Raw genomic sequence first — 20,481 nt, forward strand, 5'->3', positions numbered from 1 at the left:
GATTTTTGAGCAAGCAAGGAGATAGATTAAGGGCTTGCCCGGTCCACTTTGCGAATTGGCTTTCTAACTTTAAGAATGGAATGGAGTAAATGTTTTTAAAAAGCTACTTTATTGCTACTCTTTCCTCCTTGAACTGGTGGAATGCTGTGGCAGGCAGCTCGATAGAGGCCAAACTCTTCTTACTTATGAGTGCTGTTATGTTATATACTGAGATAGGGATTACACTTTTATGCCCTGGGAAAGTCAGACAGTGTTAATTCCCAAAGCTAATCTATTTCTTGCCCAGCCTGTTATTTCCTGTTTGAAGTTATTTCTCTTCCTGATGTGCTTACAGCAGGGGTTCCTCTCTGGTGTTCTTAATGTCTATTCTGCCTGACTCAACCTGCTATAAGAGATAACATTTCTGTTTAAAATAAAATCGCTGTTCCTACTGCACTCATTTCTCAAGAAATACGTTGGGCAACATCTTGTGGGAACAGGGCATTGAGCAATAGAATCTAATCTGGGTGGGGAATTTCAATACCCATCACCAAGAGTGGCTCGGTAACACCATTACTGACCGACCCAACCAAGTCCTGAAGGACATTGATGCTAATCTGGGACTGTGGCAGGTAGTCATAATGTAGAGATGCCGGCGTTGGACTGGGGTGAACACAGTAAGAAGGAGCAGTGCTCCGAAAGCTTATGGTATTTGCTACCAAATAAACCTATTGGACTTTAACCTGGTGTTGTGAGACTTCTTACTGTGGCAGGTTGTCAGGGAGCCATCAAGGGTAAAACATACTTGACCTCCTCCTCTCCAACCTACTGCCACAGATGCAGTATCGGTAGGAGTGACCACTGCACAATCCTTGCAAAGATCAAGTCCCGTCCTCTCATTGAGGATACCTCCATCATGTTGTGTGGCACTACCACCATGCTAAATGGGATATGTTTTGAACAAACTTAGCAACTTAAGACTGGGCATCCATTCGCCACGTGGGCCATCAGCAGCAGCAGAATTGTACCCAACCACAGTCTGTAACCTCAAGGTTCGACATTTCATCCATTCTACCATTATCGCCAAGCCAGCGGATCAGTCCTGGTTCAATGAAGAGTGCAGGAGGGCATGCCAGGAGCAGCACCAGGCATACATAAAAATGAGGTGTCAATCTGGTGGATCTACAACACAGGACTATTTGCATGCCAAACAGCATAAGCAGTAAGTGGTCGAGCTAAGCAATCCCACAACAAATGAATCAGATCAAAGCTCTTGCAGTCCTGCCACGTCCAGTCTTGAATCTTGGTGGAGATTTAAGCAACTCATCGTAAGAGAAAACTTCACAAATATCCCCGTTCTCAGTGATGGAGGAGCCCAGCACTTCAGTGCAAAAGAATAGACTGAAGTATTTGCTACAATCTTCAGTCAGAAGTGCTGAATAGATGATCCATCTTACCCTCTTCTGGAGGTCCCCAGCATCACAGATGTCAGGCACTGGATGCTGCAAAGGCTGTAGGCCCTGACAATATTCTGGCAATAGTACTGAAGACGTGTGCTCCAGAACTTGCCGCGCCCTTAGCCAAGCTGTCCCTGTACAGCTACAACACTGGCATCTCCCTGGCAATGTGTAAAATTGGCCAGGTATGTCCTGTAGACAAAAAGCAGGCAAATCCAACACGGCCAATTAACACTTCAGTCCACTCTCAATCATCAGTAAACTAATGGAAGAGATCTTCAACGGTGCCATTAAGTGGCATTTTCTTAGCAATAACCGACTCACTAATGCTCATGTTGGGATCCACCAGGGCGCAGCTCTTTACCTCATTACAAACTCAGTTCAAACATGGACAAATGAGTAACTCACCTTTTGACTCCCACAGTCCACAAGACACTAGTCAGGAGCGCGATGGAATATTCCTCCACCACTGACCACGGAGCAGCAGTGCCTACCATCTACAAGATGCACTGCAGGAACTCACCAAGGCTCCTTCGACAGCACCTTCCAAACTCCCACCTAAGAGGACAAGGCAGTTACAAGAGTATGCCACCACCTGGAATTTTCCCTCCAGGCCACTCACCATCCTGGCTTGGAAATAAATTGTCATTCCTTCATGGTCAAAGTTCTGGAACTCCAAGCCTGACAGCACTGTGGGTGAACCAACACCACATGAACTGCAGCAATTCAAGAAGGCAGCTCACTACCACCTTCTCAAGGGCAATAAATGTTGGTCAATGAGGCCATTATCCCATAAATTAATTTTAAAAACATGCCATTAGGCAGACATTTTCCTATGCTCTTCTGCTCTTAAATGTTTTTGTGGAAAAATTTGCTGGAAGTGCCACAGCAGCGAGGAGAAGGCAACCAGTTATCTGGTACCTCATTGAACAGTGGGGTCAATGTTTATCTCCTTAACCAATGTTAAAGAATGAAGAAAGAAACAGAAGAATACAAAAATGGCAAATCAAGTCCAGAAAGAGAAAGAAATAAACGGAAATAAATTTTTGATTAAAAAAATAGCGAAAAGGGGACAGAAAAAAAAGAAAGGAACGCATTTAAAGTTCAAGATTTTAAAATCTCCAAAAACGGTTTTCACTTTAGGGAATGAAACTCACAGCTAATTGTCCACCCTGGCTTGGACAATTTATTTCCAATCAGAGTGTTTTATTGGGGTCATAGGATCCCTACAGTGCAGAAGGAGGTAATTGGAAGCACTATTTGGTCCATTGAGTCTGCACCAATATTCTGATAGACATTCTACCAAGGTCCAACCCCATGTAACCCCACATATTTACCCCACTTAACCTATCCCCCTAACCTACACATCTTTGGACACTTATAGGGCAATTTAGCATGGCCAATCCACTTAACCTGCAGATCTTTGGACTGTGGGAGAAAACTGGAGCACCTGGAGGAAACCTATGCAGACATGAGGTGGACGTACAAACTCCACACACTCACCCAAGGCTGGAATTGAACCCAGGTTCCTGGCTATGTGAGGCGCAGTGCTAACCGCTGTACCACCGTGCCCTTCGAGTCAGGAAGGTTGATTGGGAACAAATGTCATGTCATTAAAAGGGCACTCACTCTGTTAACCACCTGATTTATTTGTTTGTGGTGAATTTTAATGAACAATTGATGGGAAAATCAAGCAACATCTTAAAATAATGGAGAAGCTGAAGTATTTTATGGCCAGATGCTGTTCATGCAAATTAAGCAACAGAACAGTGTAAATCAACCAGCAGGCTCTTGGGATTCATAACTTACGGCATAGCTCTTGCTGGGCAATTTGCACATAGTGTCCCTCATCAACACATTATTATTTTAAAATAAGATGTGGCTAATTATTTTCATCACTATCCCCAGCCCAACCCATCCCCACTTCCCAGGGGCCGGTACTTTCCGCTGCCGATTGCGGTGAACGGCAGGTGGAGTGCTAATTCTCAGGAGAAGACGCAAAGCTGGTTTTACAACAATGTAAAACAGGATTGTTATTGTGCACCTCAGCCCTCGATAGTGGGCCATGGTTCCTGCTCCCAAACGTTGCAAATATCATTACCATAAAACTGCATCTTATTATGACACTTGCTCGCATGAATCATCCCTCCACACTGGATTAAGAGCACATATAGGCATGCAGTTAGAACAACATGTTTCACAAAAGTATATAAACCATCTGCAGCTGGCAACCTGCACTTTGCTCGTGACTTTGAGATTAGTTCATACACCTTGCATTGTTCAGTGCTCATCAGGCTCAGCGCTAGGCTGAGGGCTCTCACAGGCAAGCCTCTACAGCTACCACACCAGGGTTAAGATGATGAAGGTGGCATTTACAGTACTGTAGGGCTAGGGCTCGATTGGGGAAGGACCAGGCAGGACTGAGAAAAGGGGCTGCATGGCAAGGTCTCCATTGGTCACCTTGGTGGAACTCCTGCCGCCAAACTGGGAGTCAAGAACATTGCGTCAGGCCTCGACTGCATCCAACAGGTACACCAGTGGGTTGTCACTGAATTTGGACACAGTGGGTTGAATTTTATGGCCCCTCATAGAGGGGTGGGGCTTATAATGCGGCGAGCCATTCGAAAGTCCATTGACTTCAGCGGGAACGGAAAATCCCACTGGTGGAAAATTCCACCTTGCATATTTTATGCCTTTGGATGCCATTTTCTTCTGCACTGCAGAAATGGCAAACACTGTGCAGGTGTGCCATTTGAATATGATACCCAGAGCACTCAAATCGTGGTGGGGCGGGTGAATCAGATGCTGCCTGCCAGTGGAACAGGAAGTTTCCCATGGTTGAATAATGGATCAGGTCTGAAGTGGGCGGCGATACGCTGTGAAAACCCACCACTGCGGCAGATGGGTGGAGCACCATTTTTCACATCCACTAATGCACAGTGCATTTCCAGGAAAATTCTGGCTGATGCCTTGGGTTCGGTATGATTCCATGGGCTCCAAAAGCCCTCCACTGCCTCGTTTGAACAGCATGTGAACCTCAGTGAGTTTTGATGGAATAATTAACTCCCAGCGAATTCACATCCAAACCTGTTCATACAAACACACTTCCAGCAAGAGCTACTATTTAGCAATCGGGTACAGAAGCTCTTTTTCTGCTCCTTCGACTGATGGCACTTAGCCTAATTACAGTGTGCCCAGCTTATGTAACTGGAATTTATCTATTCAGCACAGGCTAGGGATCAGATTTGAGTCTTCATGAACTCTAAACTCAAAGGACACATAATTACATCAGAAGACCACCCACCCCCACTACCATCACCACCTGCACAGCTGTTTACATTTAGCTCCCAGAATAATTGGTTGACCTAAGGTTCAAAATAATTTTTCAAAGTGTGACACCACAAAACATTCATTTAATGTTTTTTTTAATCTCAATAATGCATGATGGCAATGTCTTTAAAAATTCCTATTCACGCTCTGTTTTGTAATTTAAAGGATACAAATAGTGTGTTTTTATAGCTGAGAAATTTCTTGCTGGAAATAGAGAATAAACGTGTGAACTTGATTGATGGTGGAATTCTCAACTAGTAACTCTTACTGCGATTTCTTACCCCATTGGCCTATTTTAGGTTGTGAAAAGGGGTACAAATGATGGTTTTATGTTTGTACAGCTATCATATGTCAGGAAGTTTTGATATCCTAGGCTTATACAACTTTGGTGGCAAGAAAGATAGCATATTCATGTTGCTCTCATGTGAGCATACAATCCTTGACATAGTAACAAGGTGTGCATCTGCATTGTTTCCAAAAGGGATTTGATTGTAGAATAAAATAGCAGAAGAAGCATTTCCATTGGCTTCGGTTAACATACTAAATGCTCACGGTCTAATCTGACTAGTAGCTCCGCAAATGTTCATGAGAGCATGATCCTTAATTTGCTGTGGCGATCATTAATTGAAACACAAATTGCATTAAATAGATGTTCTAGAAAGGCAATTCTGTGTGAGTTATGGGAGGGAATGTTTGATACAATTGTGTATAGTGCAGAGAGCAAGATTGATCAAGCTTGCTCATCCATTGCTTTAATGAGTGCAAAATTGACAACGAATTCATAAACCCTCACCAAAAGTAAAACACTTTGTTTCTTCAGAATCTTGTCTCAGTAATAGATGGTGCAATTACACACGAGAAAGGGATGTTTCTTATCAATCGAGCCGGTGTGGTCAGAACTGCTGAAGTAGCAATTCTCTTTGCAGTACTTGAGTGGGAGAGAGCAATACAAGTGAAAGAGCTACCACAAAAATACAAATGGTTTCATCACTGAAAGTTCAGGGAAAACAGAAATATGCTCCATAAAATTGTTTTATGTTGCAATGATTTAAATTTCTTTCCCATTAAGCTGACATCCAGAGAACAAAAGGTTTCTCATGCAGTGCTCATTTATCACTGGTTTAGTACTCACCGCCTGTTAAATTTTAATGATATAACCGGTGGTTTTTATAACCAGACCTTCAAACTCTGTCCCTTGTTCTCACACCCTGATCCCCTGCCCTCATATTTCAGACATCACCAATTCTCAGTCACATTTGTAGCCAGTTTCTTTTTTAAATTGTTAGCATGTAGTGTTGACTGTCAGCACTACATCGGGTGATATATCAAGAGCTGTCTGTTTGTTTCTTTAGTGTAATGGAGAGCAGTGGTGGTGGTGTGTATTGATGTAAGTAACAGGGTATATTGATTTTGCCAGTGAACACTATAGGGATAAAACAGGGATGATACTGTGAAAAGGACAACACCATGATGATTAGGTTTTTTGACTAAGTTATTTTTATAGATTATAGCTATTGATTTAGTTTCTTGGAATTTAATCTTAACCTTCTGTGAAAATTGTTTTCTTGGTGTACCTATAGTTGCTTAGATCTTCCATTTCATTTTCAGCTATGCTTGAACTCTGTAAAGAAACATTGCAGTGCAAAATGTGTAACATGAACAGTTTAATTTACGTGAGTTATGAAATGAAAAATGTTTACAGCCAATTATAGTAAGGAGAAATGTTCCATTATGCATAATTTTGGTGGTGATCTGTGATATATGAAAGCTACCCACAGCTGTCAGCCATTGTTCAATAGTAGCATTCTCACCTCTGGGTTGGAAGGTTACGGGTCCATGTCCCCCTCCAGAGACCTTAGCATGTAATTTAGACTAATACATCAGTACAATATTGAGGGATCACTACACTGTCAAAGATATCGTCTTCCAGTTGACATGCTAAATTGAGCACCCGTCTGCTCCCTTAGGTGCGTGTAAAAGATCCTACAGCATTCGATTCTAATTAGAGTAGGGGAGTTTTCCCAGGTGTACTGGCCAATATTTAGCCCTCACATAGCATTGTATTTCTGTTTGGGGGATCGAGCTTTGGACAAATTTGCCACTTTAAAGCAGTGACTATTTTTTTAAATTCATTGGCTGTGTTTTGGCAAAAAGTATAAGGACAGCAGTTTTCGTTAATGTGTTTCTGTGAGAGGCTTTTGTTCAACAAAGATGTCTGACTCCACTGGCAGAGTGTCTCATGGCAGAGTCACATGACGATGGCAGCTCAGTTAGTCAGGCAGCACAGGATTGTATTTCCAAAACCCAAACATCCCCTTTTTCATATAAAAAAAAAGTACAAACATCCCCTTCTTCCTAGTAAATAAAAGATCCATTTGCATACATGATCCTGTGTGACAGTGAGTTGCTCAAGTTACCCATTGTGTACACACTGTTCTCATGCATTGACAACTGTTTATTCTACTAGTCAAGCTCTGCACATGTATTGCACACATAGTCTTTAAATTGTGAGAGTCTCGCAATGAAATGCATGTGCATTGACATTGACTGTTCACCTGGCTGATGTTCTTTGTCTGGAGAACGTCAGTGTATTGTTCCTGTGGTCCTTGTTGCCTTGGGGACTCATGGACCTCTGAAATGATGGTGATTCTGTATTCAGTACAGCTGGTGAGGTCCCTTCTCCCTGGCTGCTCAGTTGCTGGGAATGAGCAGCTTCACTGGTTGAGTATATATGTCTGCTGTTGTGTCAGTGTCTAGGGTTAGATTTTTCAACTCCTGCTTTGAGTTGCCAACTGTGAAATTGTGGGCCATTCTTTCCTCCTAGCACCTTCATGTTGTCCCTGAAATTGGTTTGTTCAAATTTCGCACAGTTTGATTCATTGAAGACATCAGTTGATTGTGCATTTTCAATGGTATCAACTCAGCTGGAATCTTGCCCTTCTACTCTTCCAGTTCAGCTCTGATGTAAACATTACCCTTAGAATATATAACTTCGGCTTGTGCATTTCATTGCACCAATGTGGTCGACAACCATCTCGTGGTTTGCTTGAATATTGCTCCCCTCTCTCTGGGGTTTTCTGTCTCTCTGGCTTTTGAGCCTTTTGTTTCCCTCAGCCTGGGTTTTTTGTCTGCCCTTTCTCTGGGGTCTTCTGTTGCCATTTCTCTGTTGGTATATTCAGGGTTAGCAGCCCGAGGTTTAGACTTGCTCCAACTGAGATGAATGGCTGTTGTGTCCCATCTGTGAACTGGAACTCAAGATCTTCCTTCTTGCCATTGCATTGGACTGTCAGACTAATTCATCCTTTCGGATGATCATTGGAACAGTGACAAACCATTTGTCTCCTACAGACATCCCTAAACCAACCTGTTGTTTTGTGTATAATTCTTCATCAGAAACGTCTGCTGAAATCTCTCCCCTGGCCACCTGCATAGGTTTGTTTGGCTTTTTTAATCACCAAACACTTGTGTGTGAAATGATTTTGCTTCTTGCAGTTAAAACACTGCCTTCCGCACACTGGGCAATCTTTTCCTATGCATGCTGTGGTCTGCGGTATCCTGACCTTTGTCTATGATTGTCCAGCTCTTTCAGCTTGGACTGTCGCTGAGCATAATGTATCTCCTGGTCTGCTCTGCCATTCTTATGCTCTCACTGACGTTTCATGACTTCCACATTTTGACACGTCTATAGCTTTTTTCAGCATCAGTTTCTCACCTTCCAGTAGACTGGCTCTCACGAAGGGGTCTCTCTCAACTAGGACCAATCTGTCTTTAATCAGGTCATATTTTAGCTGTCCAAATTCACATGATTCTGCTCGTTTCATTACAACTGTGACACACTGGTCAATGGTCTAATTTTTATTCTGAACTCCGGTATTGAATACATATCATTCATATGTAACATTCATTTGCAGTTCAATATGTGCATTTAAGGCTTTCAAAATCTCTGTCACCTTTTTTTCTTTGTTTGTTAGATTTAGAGTGGCATATACATTGTAGCAGTCCATCCCCAGCAATTTTAAAAGTGTGGCTACTCTCATCTATCCAGACTTATTAAACAAACCGGTTGTAATCTCGTAGTTTTGCCGCTGTAAGTGGAAAAACTGCCAGGTATACCACGTATCACCATACAATGTTACTAGAGATGGGATTGAAACATTTACTGCAGCCATTTTTATTCGCTCAGTAATTTACTTGCAGCCTTTGTGTTTCATTTTTTCTCTGCAAACAGTAATTTCACTTGCAGCCTATGTGCACTTTTCTGAGCCACCTCACTTGCAACCTGCAGCCTTTGTCTGTTTTCTTTTGGTCTTTTCAGCAAATTTTCATAAATTTTGAACCTTTGTGTTCCAGGGTTCTCTTGTGTCTTTTCTGCTCCTTTTGAGGGTTTCAAAATCTATTTTTGCCGCTCTCTGACACCATGTAGCAAGAGTAAGGACAGCAGTCTTCATTCATGTGTTTCATGGAGAGACTTTTATCCAAATGATCTCAAGATGTCTGCCCGCAGAGGCAGATTGTCTCTTGGCTGTGTCACATGACTATGACAAGTCAGTTGGTCAAGTACTGGATTGCATTGCCAAAACCCAAACACAGGGGTAATGAAAGGCACAGTTGTTTCCTGTGGCCAAAAGCATGGTCATTGAAATATATTAAGACTCAAAGTTAAAGGCAAAGATGAAGGATTAAATATTCCTTTTAGACCCCACATCCAAAGCACAACTGCCAGTGTACAAATCAAATTGGCGCAGGCACCTGTATTAATTTACAAGAAAGATGTTTTACATTTCAACAACTGAAATGTGCTTGCTGCTACATGATCTGAAAGTCATACAAGTTGTATAGGTTTTCTGGTACGTACATCCCCAACGTGGCACTGGGCTATACAGACTAGGAAACACTGATCTCTAGTATCTGCTGAGTTTACCCAATTTTAGGTGCTTTGGCACATGTAGTTGGTCTAAGTATGTGTATAATCAGGGAAGGAAAATTCAGGGTTCCGAAGACTCCTGCTGGAAAGCTCATGTGAGGTGAGATCAGAATTGAGCTCAGCTGTCATGTCAGTCCTACTTCCCTGTGATCAAATAACTTGCCAACACTAACAGTTCAAACATAAACTTGATGAATGGCTAGTTTGTCCTTGTCCCCAGAGGGCTGCTAACATCTGTGGATCATAACTGAGCAGAAGTAATTGCCTTGATTACAGAAGGACAGAAGATTTCGGGGAGGAGTGGGGAGGCTGGTGTGATCTAACACTTATGGACATCATGCATCTCACAAGTACTTTTCACTGCATCATTCAACATGTTTAGTGTCTTCCCATAACAGGAGGAGTAAGAAGGAAGATCGTGTGAAACATAACACAGTATGGCAAGAGATAGGTAATTGGATCCATATTGACTGTTGCTTTTGAATAATCAAGCTTTCAAAGGAGGAAGGCAGCAGGGGATACTGCCAGGGGATACTGCGTGGCTGCCTCTCAACACAGCAGATTGAGCACCAAAGCAAACAATTTTCTTCCACTGCCCATCTCAGTGAGACTTTGATTGCGGTTGATGAGTTTTGTCTGATGTGCAAATAGGTGACTAGATGCGATCGACTATTCATACCGTCAAGACAAATTGCCTAATCTTTAGTTCATATTGTTTGAACAATCATTTTGAACATGTATGTTTTGATGGGATATTTAATTAAACGTGTTTCTTAAAATGCTTGCATTTCCTCACAGAGGTGCTGAGGTTGCCATCTAGTGTTATGCACAGGACTTTCCAGGACAATGTGCAGTCAGGAAGCATTTTTTGTACTTTCAGCAAGCGCATACTTCACCAGATGGAGGTTCACCGGGAGTGGTTAAAGTGTCCCGCAATGATTTTTTTTTACAGAAGCTGTGATTTCCTCTTTTTTTTTCATTAACCAGTTTTCACACCATTGATTGGTACAGCTGGGGTTCTGATACTCCTTTTCTTCAAGATTCATTGTGATAATGAAAAATCATATAAATTGCTTTTGCTTGCAGTGTTCCTACATTTTAATTTGATTCACTAAAAAATGGGACTGCATTATTATTAAATGCTCATATATCTGAGCCGGTCTTTACTGATCAGAGATGAGAAACTAAAGGATTAATAGTGAAGGTGGCCCATGCAATATATTCTAGAACAGTAATTTTGGACAGGAAATTTATTTCCTGCCTGAAGAATTGGTTGTGTTGTTGAGTTAAATTAACCTCCTTCTGATTCAACAAGTTGTTTGGTTGTTGGTCGTAGGCATGGAAGCAATCAAAACATGGTCCTTGGTATAGAAAATTTGATCAGGACAATTTTTCACTTCAGTACAAAATCAAATCAGCTTCCTTTTCATTTCTGCATTGCGCTCACCATAAACCATAGCAAATCATTACTATAACCTCCCAGCAACACTAACTAGAAATTGTATGATTACCTCTGCCACAGAAATGAACAGGCTTGATGTTTGTAGATAACTCCCTCAGAAACTGGGGTGAACATGTCACATACGCAATTGTTTTATTTTCAAGCAAAGGTCTTTACTTCATCAGAATACAGAGTTTATGAACTCTTAGGACATCAGGTTAAACATGAGTAAAGAAACTTCTTGCTACTTCCTGCTACCACATCCCCTCAGCTGATGGATCAATACTTCTCCATGTTGAACGTGACTTGGAAAAAGAACACAGGGTAGCAAGGGCCTAGAATGTACTTTGGCTGGGGGACTTCAGTGAGTACCACCAAGAGCTTAGCATCACTACAGACAAAGCTGATCTGACGCCTGATGGACATACCTGCCACCTTCAGCCTGTGGTGGGTGGTGAACAAATCAACCAGAGGGAGAAACCTATTTGACCTCACTCTTCTTGATCTACCTGATGCAACCTTCCATGACAGTATTGATGGAAGTGAGCACCACGCCATTCCTGTGGGGGCAAAGTCCCATCCTCGTACTAAGGATAACTTGCATTGCATTGTGTAGAACTACCACTTGGCTAAATGAGAGAGATTCAGAGCAGATTCAGCAGCTGAACTGGCAATCCTTGAGGTAGAATTGTATTCAATCACTATCTGTAACCTCATAGTTCAGCCTGCCCCTCACTCTACAATTACTATCAAGACAGAAAATCAATCCTAGATCAATGAAGAGTGCAGGAAAGTATCTTAGGAGCAGCACCAAGCATATTTAAGTACTTTGTGAAGCTACTTGCATTCCAAACAGTGGAAGCAGCAAGTGAATGATCCCAAAATCATTGGATCAGATCAAGGCTGTGCAGTGATGCCACACCCAGTCATGAATGATGGTGGACAGTTAGCCACGGACTGGAAGAGGAGGCTTCACAAACACCTTCACCTTCAATCGTGGGGGAGCCCAGTACATCAGTGCAAAAGGCAAGACCAAAGCATTTCCAACCATCTTCAGCCAGAAGTGCCGGATGGATAATCCATCTCTGCCTTGTCTGAGGACCTCAACATCGCAGACACCAGTTTTCAGTCAATGTAATTGATTCCACATGAAAACACAAAATGGTTCAAAATACCACGTAGAGCAAAGGCCATAAGCAACATTCTGGCAGTACTGAAGCACTAAAACTAACCACACCTCTAGCCAAGCTCGTCCAGTACCTCTATATAACTTGCATCTACCCAGTCATGTGGAAAATTGCCCAGGTATATCCTGTCCATGAAAAGTAGAAAAAAATCAAACTCAGCTGATTCCTGCCCTATCAGTCTGTTCTTGGTCATTGGTAAAGTGATGGAAGATATCGTCAACAGTGCTACCAATGGCAGGAATGAGTTCAATGTGCTTTCTTTGAACTGCCTCGATCAGTATTAGTATCAATACCATTAGAAAGTCACTTACACCTGAAAACACCAGCCCTAACCTCCTCTAGCATGTCTTATTCATAACTACACCACTGGGTAAGCATAGCAATTTCACACCTTTTGCGCATTTGAATAGTGAATCTATCATAGAATCCTACAGTGCAGAAAGAGGCCATTCGGCCCATCGAATCTGCACCAACCACAATCCCACCCAGACCCTATCCTACATATTTACCCACTAATCCCTCCAACCTATGCATCCCGGTACACTAAGGGGCAATTTTAGAATGGCTGATCAACCTAACCCACACATCTTTGGACTGTGGGAGGAAACCGGAGCCCCCGGAGGAAACCCACGCAGACACAGGGAGAATGTGCAAACTCCACACAGACAGTGACCCGAGCCGGGATTCGAATCCAGGTCCCTGGAGCTGTGAAGCAGCAGTGCTAACCATTGTGCTACCGTGCCGTGAGGTACTAGTTTACCGGAGCTTGTGGAGGAGAAAGGCAACTCGAGCAGCAACTCCCTGATTCTCATGTTCAATTGTGCATCTGTTCTTGCCTGAAGTTATCCAATTTAAACATAAATAACGATAAGCTCCATTAATCTCACCTTTATTTTTGACACAAAATCCGAGCCATTCTCTTCGGCCTAGCTTCTTGCCGTACAATATTTCTTAATCTCTTCCTTCATGGTTTGCTGTTCATTTCCAGTAGGTTAGTTAAACAGAATTCGCCCTTAGCAAATCCATGTCGGCTTTCCTTAATTAATCCATATTTGCCCAAGTGACCACCAAAGCTAAACTGACTGGCCTGTAGTTGATGGACTTATCTTTACAACTGTTTTTTGAACAAGTGTGCAATATTTGCAATTCTACTGTCCTCTGGCATGATCCCGGTGTCTAAGGTGGACTGAAAAATTATGGCCAATGTCTCCTCCATTTCCATTTTCTCTTCCCTTAGTATTCTTCAATATTAGGTAACATCATGTGGAACAACGTATATTTCAAGTCATAAGTGATATGTACAATAATTGCCTACTTTATTTAGAATCGTACATTTTAATATCTTTAAATAATAGTCTCTTCTCAACTAAACACTTGAGTAAAAATTTTCAGTTGTCAAAGTGTGCATAATGTTTCATGATTTTTAAAATAAATTTATTTCAAGTTTTATTAGAAGTAGAAATGTAAGCAGTTGCATGTTATCTTAAATTATTGAATTCCAGTAGTAAACCGTAAAGGATACAGAATTCCTCAAGTCGCTTTCCCATTACAGTAGGATCTCACCTGATGATGCTTGTCTTTGCTGACTGACCACATCAAGGTTTTCATGGTCAAAACAGAAGGCACCTCATTCACATGGGTCGGGCATACGTCCAGTGCCTGCCTTTCCAGGACTATTGGGAACTTTAGTCTGTCAACCACCTCACCCTTTGCAAGCAATTGTCCAGACCCCCCACCTTCTACTCCTTCCACTAAAAAGTCCTGACAGCATCAGAATAAGTAGGAAAAACTACTCTTTGGGGTCCCAGGCTATTTGCCAATGCGGTCATCTATGCTGTCTGTTCAGTTATCACTTGAAGTCTTGTATTATGTCAGTACCTGAAAGGAAAAGTGTCCACTTAAAAAAAGACAGCAGATTGATTTCTTCCACTTCAATGGATTCAATTTAAAATTATGAAGAGATTTGATAGGCTAGACATAGAAACAATGGCCGCGATTCTCCCATCGCAACCTGCAACTTTTCTGGCGGGTCGAGTGGGAGATGTGCGTCACCAGCCTTGTACCACATCTCCCAGAGCAGGCAAACAGTCACCGGTCAGATCATACTGGAAACCGGCGGGAAGGCAGGTAAGTAATTTGAATCTTTTAAAAATGTATTTTAAATATGTTTAGCAGGTCATTATTGGGAACTTTCAGGTCCCAATCGAGTCTCCCACCCCGCCAGGAGTACTTCATTCCGGCGGAGCTCAGACTAGCTCCCCACATTCGAGGAACTAGTGGGAGAACCCGGAGGCCCCCCAGAGGGTCAGGCAGTGGGGGTGATGCGCGTTATCACACACGAGGCTTGAGATGCTCAGGAAATAAAGGCTTTTATTTGCTGTAACAATGCAGCTACTAATTATATACACGATCCCAGACTGAGGGGTCCCAGACAGAGCAGAGACCTTTATACCTCTCCCAGGAGGCGGAGCCCGACTGGGATGTACCACAATAACTATAATACAAGGTGTAACAGCCCAACCCTAACCCCAACAGCAACAAGTAGAACAACCCATCCCTAACCCCAACAGCAACATATATACATACGTGTAGTACTGGCCAGACCCTGGCTCAGTACTATCCAGTGGGAACCAACGATGGTTCACCACATTCACCCCTCCTTTGAAGACAAAGGCCGGCGGGGTACAAAAAAAACAGAATAATTTGTCATCAGTCTATAAGTTCAGATGGTCAGGGGGACCGCACCGTCGTTGTGACCTCCTCAATACCGGCGATGACACCGGAGTAGGCACTCGTGGTGGCGTTCTCCCCAAGGCGATGTCCAACTGTTCCTCCACAGACTCACGGGCCGGTTGACCCTGAGGTGATGGTAATCCATGGAGTTCCGACACGCCCTGAAGTGGCGACCATCCTCTGGACTCAGGCAAGCTGTACACTGGAGTAAAAGGGTTAAGTAATGGTCCCGATGCTGCCCGCGCCGTGTCCGGAGGGGAAACAAGAGTTATGGGGTTTGTAACAGGGGGTATGGGAGCGACAGGGGTTCCTCCGTCCCCTGCTGGCGCCAGGTCTCGGATCGAGACCGTGTCCTCTCGCCTGTCAGGGTATGCCACATAGGCATACTGAGGGTTGGCGTGGAGGAGATGGACCTGTTCGACCAATGGGTCGGACTTGCGGGCCCTTACATGTCGCCGCAGGAGGACAGGTCCTGAGTACGTCAACCAAGACGGTAATGAGGTCCCAGAGGAAGACTTCCGAGGGAATGAAAACAGCCTCTCATGGGGAGTAGCGTTGCTTGCCATACACAGGAGTGAGCGTATGGAATGGAGCGCATCAGGAAGCACCTCTTGCCAACGGGAGACTGGAAGGCTTTTTGACTTCAACGCCAGTAAGACAGCCTTCCAGACTGTAGCATTCTCACGTTCCACCTGTCCGTTACCCCTAGGGTTGTAGCTCGTGGTTCTACTAGAGGCAATCCCGTATGAGAGCAGGTATTGCCTCAAGTCATCGCTCATGAACGACGAGCCCCTGTCGCTGTGAATGTAGCTGGGGTACCCGAACAGGGTAAAAAGATCACGGAATGCCTTGATAACCGTGGCAGCGGATGTATCAGAGCAGGGAATAACAATAGGGAATCTCGAGTACTCATCAATGATGTTGAGGAAGTACACATTCCGATCTGTTGAGGGAAGGGGGCCCTTAAAATCGACACTCAGTCTCTCGAAGGGACAAGTGGCCTTGACTAATTGTGCCCGGTCAGGTCGGTAAAAGTGCGGTTTGCATTCCGCGCATACCCGACAGCTTCTTGTTATGGACCTGACATCCTCCACTGAGTAGGGCAGATTGCGGGCTTTTATAAAGTGGTAGAGCCGAGTGACCCCAGGAGGCATAGGTCATTATGGAGAGCCTGCAAACGGTCCTCCTGTATACTGGCGCATGTTCCACGCGAGAGGGCATCCGAGGGCTCATTGAGTTTCCCTGGACGATACATGATGTCATAGTTATAGGTGGAGAGTTCAATTCTCCACCGCAAGATCTTGTCGTTCTTGAACTTGCCCCTCAGCGTGTTATTAAACATGAACGCCACGGACCGCTGGTCCGTGATCAGGGTGAACCGTTTTCCCGCCAAGTAATGGCGCCAGTGCTGACGGCCTCCACAATGGCCTGGGCCTCCTTTTCCACCGTTGAATGCCGAATTTCGGGGCCTTGGAGGGTGCGGGAAAAAAATGCGACGGGCCTGCCCGCCTGGTTAAGTGTGGCGGCCAGGGCGAAATCAGATGCATCGCTCTCCACCAGAAAGGGGATGGACTCATCAACAGCGTGCATCGTAGCTTTCGCGATGTCGGCTTTTAGTGTATCAAAGGCCAATCGGGCCTCTGGTGTTAGGGGAAAAGAAGTGGACTTGATGAGCGGACGGGCTTTGTCCGCGTAATTGGGAACCCACTGTGCATAATAAGAGAAGAAGCCTAAGCATCTTCTCAGTGCTTTTGCACTAGTGGGCAGGGGAAGTTCAAAGAGGGGACGCATACGGTCTGGATCAGGGCCAATGACCCCGTTTTCCACCACGTATCCGAGGATGGCTAAACGGCGCGTACGAAACACACACTTCTCCCTGTTGTAGGTCAGGTTCAGGCGAGATGCAGTGCGTAGGAAATTCAGGAGATTTGTGTCGTGGTCCTGCTGGTCATGGCCGCAGATGGTGACGTTATCCAGGTACGGGAAGGTAGCCCGCAGCCTGTTCTGGTCCACCATTCGGTCCATAGCACGCTGGAAGACCGAGACCCTATTGGTGACACCAAAGGGAACCCTGAGAAAGTGATAAAAACGACCATCCGCCTCAAAAGCCGTGTATTGTCGGTCCTCTGGGCGAATGGGGAGTTGGTGGTAGGCAGACTTGAGGTCTATGGTGGAGAACACCCGGTACTGCGCAATCTGATTGACCATGTCAGATAGCGCGGGAGGGGATACGCATCCAGCTGCGTGTATCGATTAATGGTCTGACTATAGTCAATGACCATCCGGGGTTTGTTCCACTCTTGACCACCACGACCTGCGCTCTCCACGTACTAGCGCTGGGTTGTATGATCCTTTCCTTGAGGAGCCGCTGAACTTCAGATCGAATGAAGATCCGATCCTCAGCGCTGTAACACCTACTCTTAGTCGCAATGGGCTTGCAGCCTGGCACAAGATTCTGGAACAGGGAGGGTGTGGTAATCTTTAGCGTCGAGAGGCTACAGGCCTTGCGTTGGGCAATTTGGAGGCTGCTGTTCTCCCACTGAAAGCGAAGGGAGTGGCCCACCGTACTGTAGGGTTACACTCCTCAAGTGGACCATGAAGTTTAGTCCGAGAAGTATTGGCGCGCAAAGGTGCGGCAACACCAGGAGCTTGAAACGCTCGTAAACTGTGCCTTGCACCGTTAAAGTTACCACGCAACCCCCTAGCACGGTGACAGACCGGGACCTTGATGCCATAGAAAATGTCTGTTTGACAGGTTGAATCCGGAGTCCACACCACTTCACAGCGTCCGGGTGGATAAAACTCTCAGTGCTCCCGCTGTCAAACAGACAATAAATCAAGTGGTCGTTTACCTGAATGTCCATCATAGACTTGTCAAGTCTATGAGGCTTGGTCTGGTCCAGGATGATCGACGCCACCGTTGGGTCATGAGCGCCACTGCAGGCAGCTAAGATTGACGAGGATGACCCCTGCTGGTCGTTCGCGGTCGGTGCCGACCAACATGGCCGCTCCCATAGGTCGCACGTGGGTGATGGCGCCAAACTCAGCGACCCCTGGTGGTCACACATCTCCGACTCCGTCGACCGTAATGGCGTCGTCCTGGCCTCGCACGTGGACGAAACCCTCGACGATGTCGATGACAAAGAACCGGGCTCTGAGGAATCGCAGGCCGCACTCCTGTTCCGAGAAGCAGATTTAGATCGGCAAACTTTCGAATAGTGCCCCTTCTTACCGCAGGCGGAGCACAACACAGCTTTAGCGGGACATCGTTGCCGAGTATGCTTCGCTCCCCCACAGAAGTAACACCGCGGGCCGCCCGGAGCTGCTGCTGTCGTCTGGCCCGAGTGTGAGCACGCCCTCACGCAGCATTTCGAACCCGAGGGACGAGGAGGGATTGGCGACTGCTCCTGCCACGTGGTCTTCAGGATACAATACTAGGCTTTTGGAGGCCATCTCCAGCATCTCCGCTAGTTCTATTGCCTGGGTAAGGTCAAGATTACCTTTCTCCAGTAGTTTGAGTCGGATGTAAGATGATCCGACTCCCGCCACAAACGCATCTCGAGCGAGGTCGTTCATATTCTGCTCTGCCGACACTGCTTTGCAGTTACAGCCCCTGGCTAGCTGTAGATGCTCGTTCGCGTATTCCTCCGTCGTTTCGCCGGACTGCCGTCGTCGAGTGGCTAAAAGGTAACGAGCGTGTATTTCGTTGGGCGGTTTCATATAACGCTTCTTAAGAAGCTCGAGGGCCTTTGTGTTGTCAGTGGCCGCACGGATCACGAGGTAGACGGTGTCGCTTACCCTCGCATGGAGGACCCGGAGTCTGTCATCATTTGTGGTGACCGCTGCGGAGGCTGCCATGTAGTCCTCAAAACATTTCAACCAGTGGTCGAAGGTGTTAGAGGCGCCCGCCGCACGTGGATCTAGTGTAAGGCGTTCAGGCTTCAGTATCTGCTCCATATTCTCTCTATATCGTTTTTTCCCGACGAGAGTTTATTTACAGCAAATAAAATTGATGCGCGTTATCACACACGAGGCTTGAGATGCTCAGGAAATAAAGGCTTTTATTTGCTGTAACAATGCAGCGACTAATTATATACACGATCCCAGACTGAGGGGTCCCAGACAGAGCAGAGACCTTTATACCTCTCCCAGGAGGCGGAGCCCGACTGGGATGTACCACAATAACTATAATACAAGGTGTAACAGCCCAACCCTAACCCCAACAGCAACAGGTAGAACAACCCATCCCTAACCCCAACAGCAACATATATACATACATGTAGTACTGGCCAGACCCTGGCTCAGTACTATCTAGTGGGAACCAACGATGGTTCACCACAGGGGGTTGGTGCCCCCTGGGCATGGACATCCTGGCAATGCCACCCTGTGCCCCTGCCCAGGGGGCATCTTGGCACTGCCCACCGGGGTTCGGGCAATGCCAAGAGGGTGGGGCCTATTGTAGGGGCAATCGGGTGGGCGGTCCCGCTGCCACTCTGCAGACAGGATTGGTCTGGGATAGAGGGAGGGCAGCGATTGGGGCTGGCTAGGGGGGGGGGTCTGCCTCCCAAGGGGGGGGGTCAGTGGGGGGGGAGGGGGGTCTGCAGGGGTGAGGGATGTGGGGGGATCGCCACTGCTAGGAGGATGGACTGTGTATCAGGGCGCTCCGGGATGGGGGTGGGGGGGGGTGTGGGGGGGGGGGGGGGGGGGGGGGTGCGGGTGGAAGAGAGTCAGGCCTGGCCTAGGAATTGTTGTGGGTGCCGCGATTGGGCCGTGGGGGGGACTGGAGGGGCAGCACTGGGGTGGTCCCGGGCTGGCCAGCGATCGGGCTGGCCAGCAAATGGGGAGACTGACGGATCAGAGCCACTGCGCATGCACAGAGTTCCAGAACTGTCAGACTCCAGCGCGTGAATAGCACTGGCCCTCCCCGGGTTTTTAAATGATATTCACGACTGGGACCTCTGCAGTGCACAGAGTGGGGAGAACAGGTGAGAAGTTGAACTGAGAAAACAGTCGGGATTTAGAACAGCTTTCCCGCCAATTCAACACTTTTGGGAGAATTGCGGCCGATGTGTCCACATGTGCGGAAGCCCAAGACGGAAAATAAGATAGTCACTAATAATCCAGTGAGGAAATCTGGAGAAGCTTCTTTACCCAGAGACTGGTTAGAATGTGGAACTTGTTACCACATTGAGTAGCTGAGTTGAATAATACCAATGCGTTTAAGGAGAAAACTTGATAACTATGTGAGGCAAAAAGGAAGAGTTGAGATGAATGGCCTGTTGGTGCTATAAATTCTGTGTATTTTTAAATGATGCATATATACAGACAGTGTGTTCAAGTTTAATGGTCATGAATTAACAATGTGATGCATATTGGGACTTCCCTTTCAATGAGACTGTTTAATAAAAGTTGTACAGAACCTCTGGATAA

General features: G+C 45.6%; 1 protein-coding gene and 1 long non-coding RNA gene across 2 annotated transcripts in view; one reads left to right on the forward strand and one right to left on the reverse strand.

The window, feature by feature from the left end:
- Positions 1-1,982, reverse strand: part of LOC144506394 (uncharacterized) — a 44,162-nt gene extending 42,180 nt beyond the window's left edge. The window contains exon 1 of the long non-coding RNA XR_013499896.1: positions 1,845-1,982. This is a non-coding gene — a long non-coding RNA (uncharacterized LOC144506394). The remainder of the gene's footprint in view (positions 1-1,844) is intronic.
- The window catches only part of cnksr2a (connector enhancer of kinase suppressor of Ras 2a), a 467,989-nt gene that overhangs the window by 421,908 nt on the left and 25,600 nt on the right, over positions 1-20,481 (forward strand). The gene's annotated exons all lie outside the window — the stretch shown is intronic.

The sequence above is a fragment of the Mustelus asterias genome, chromosome 17 (genome assembly GCF_964213995.1).
Source record: "Mustelus asterias chromosome 17, sMusAst1.hap1.1, whole genome shotgun sequence".
In the NCBI taxonomy this organism is placed as follows: Eukaryota; Metazoa; Chordata; class Chondrichthyes; order Carcharhiniformes; family Triakidae; genus Mustelus; species Mustelus asterias.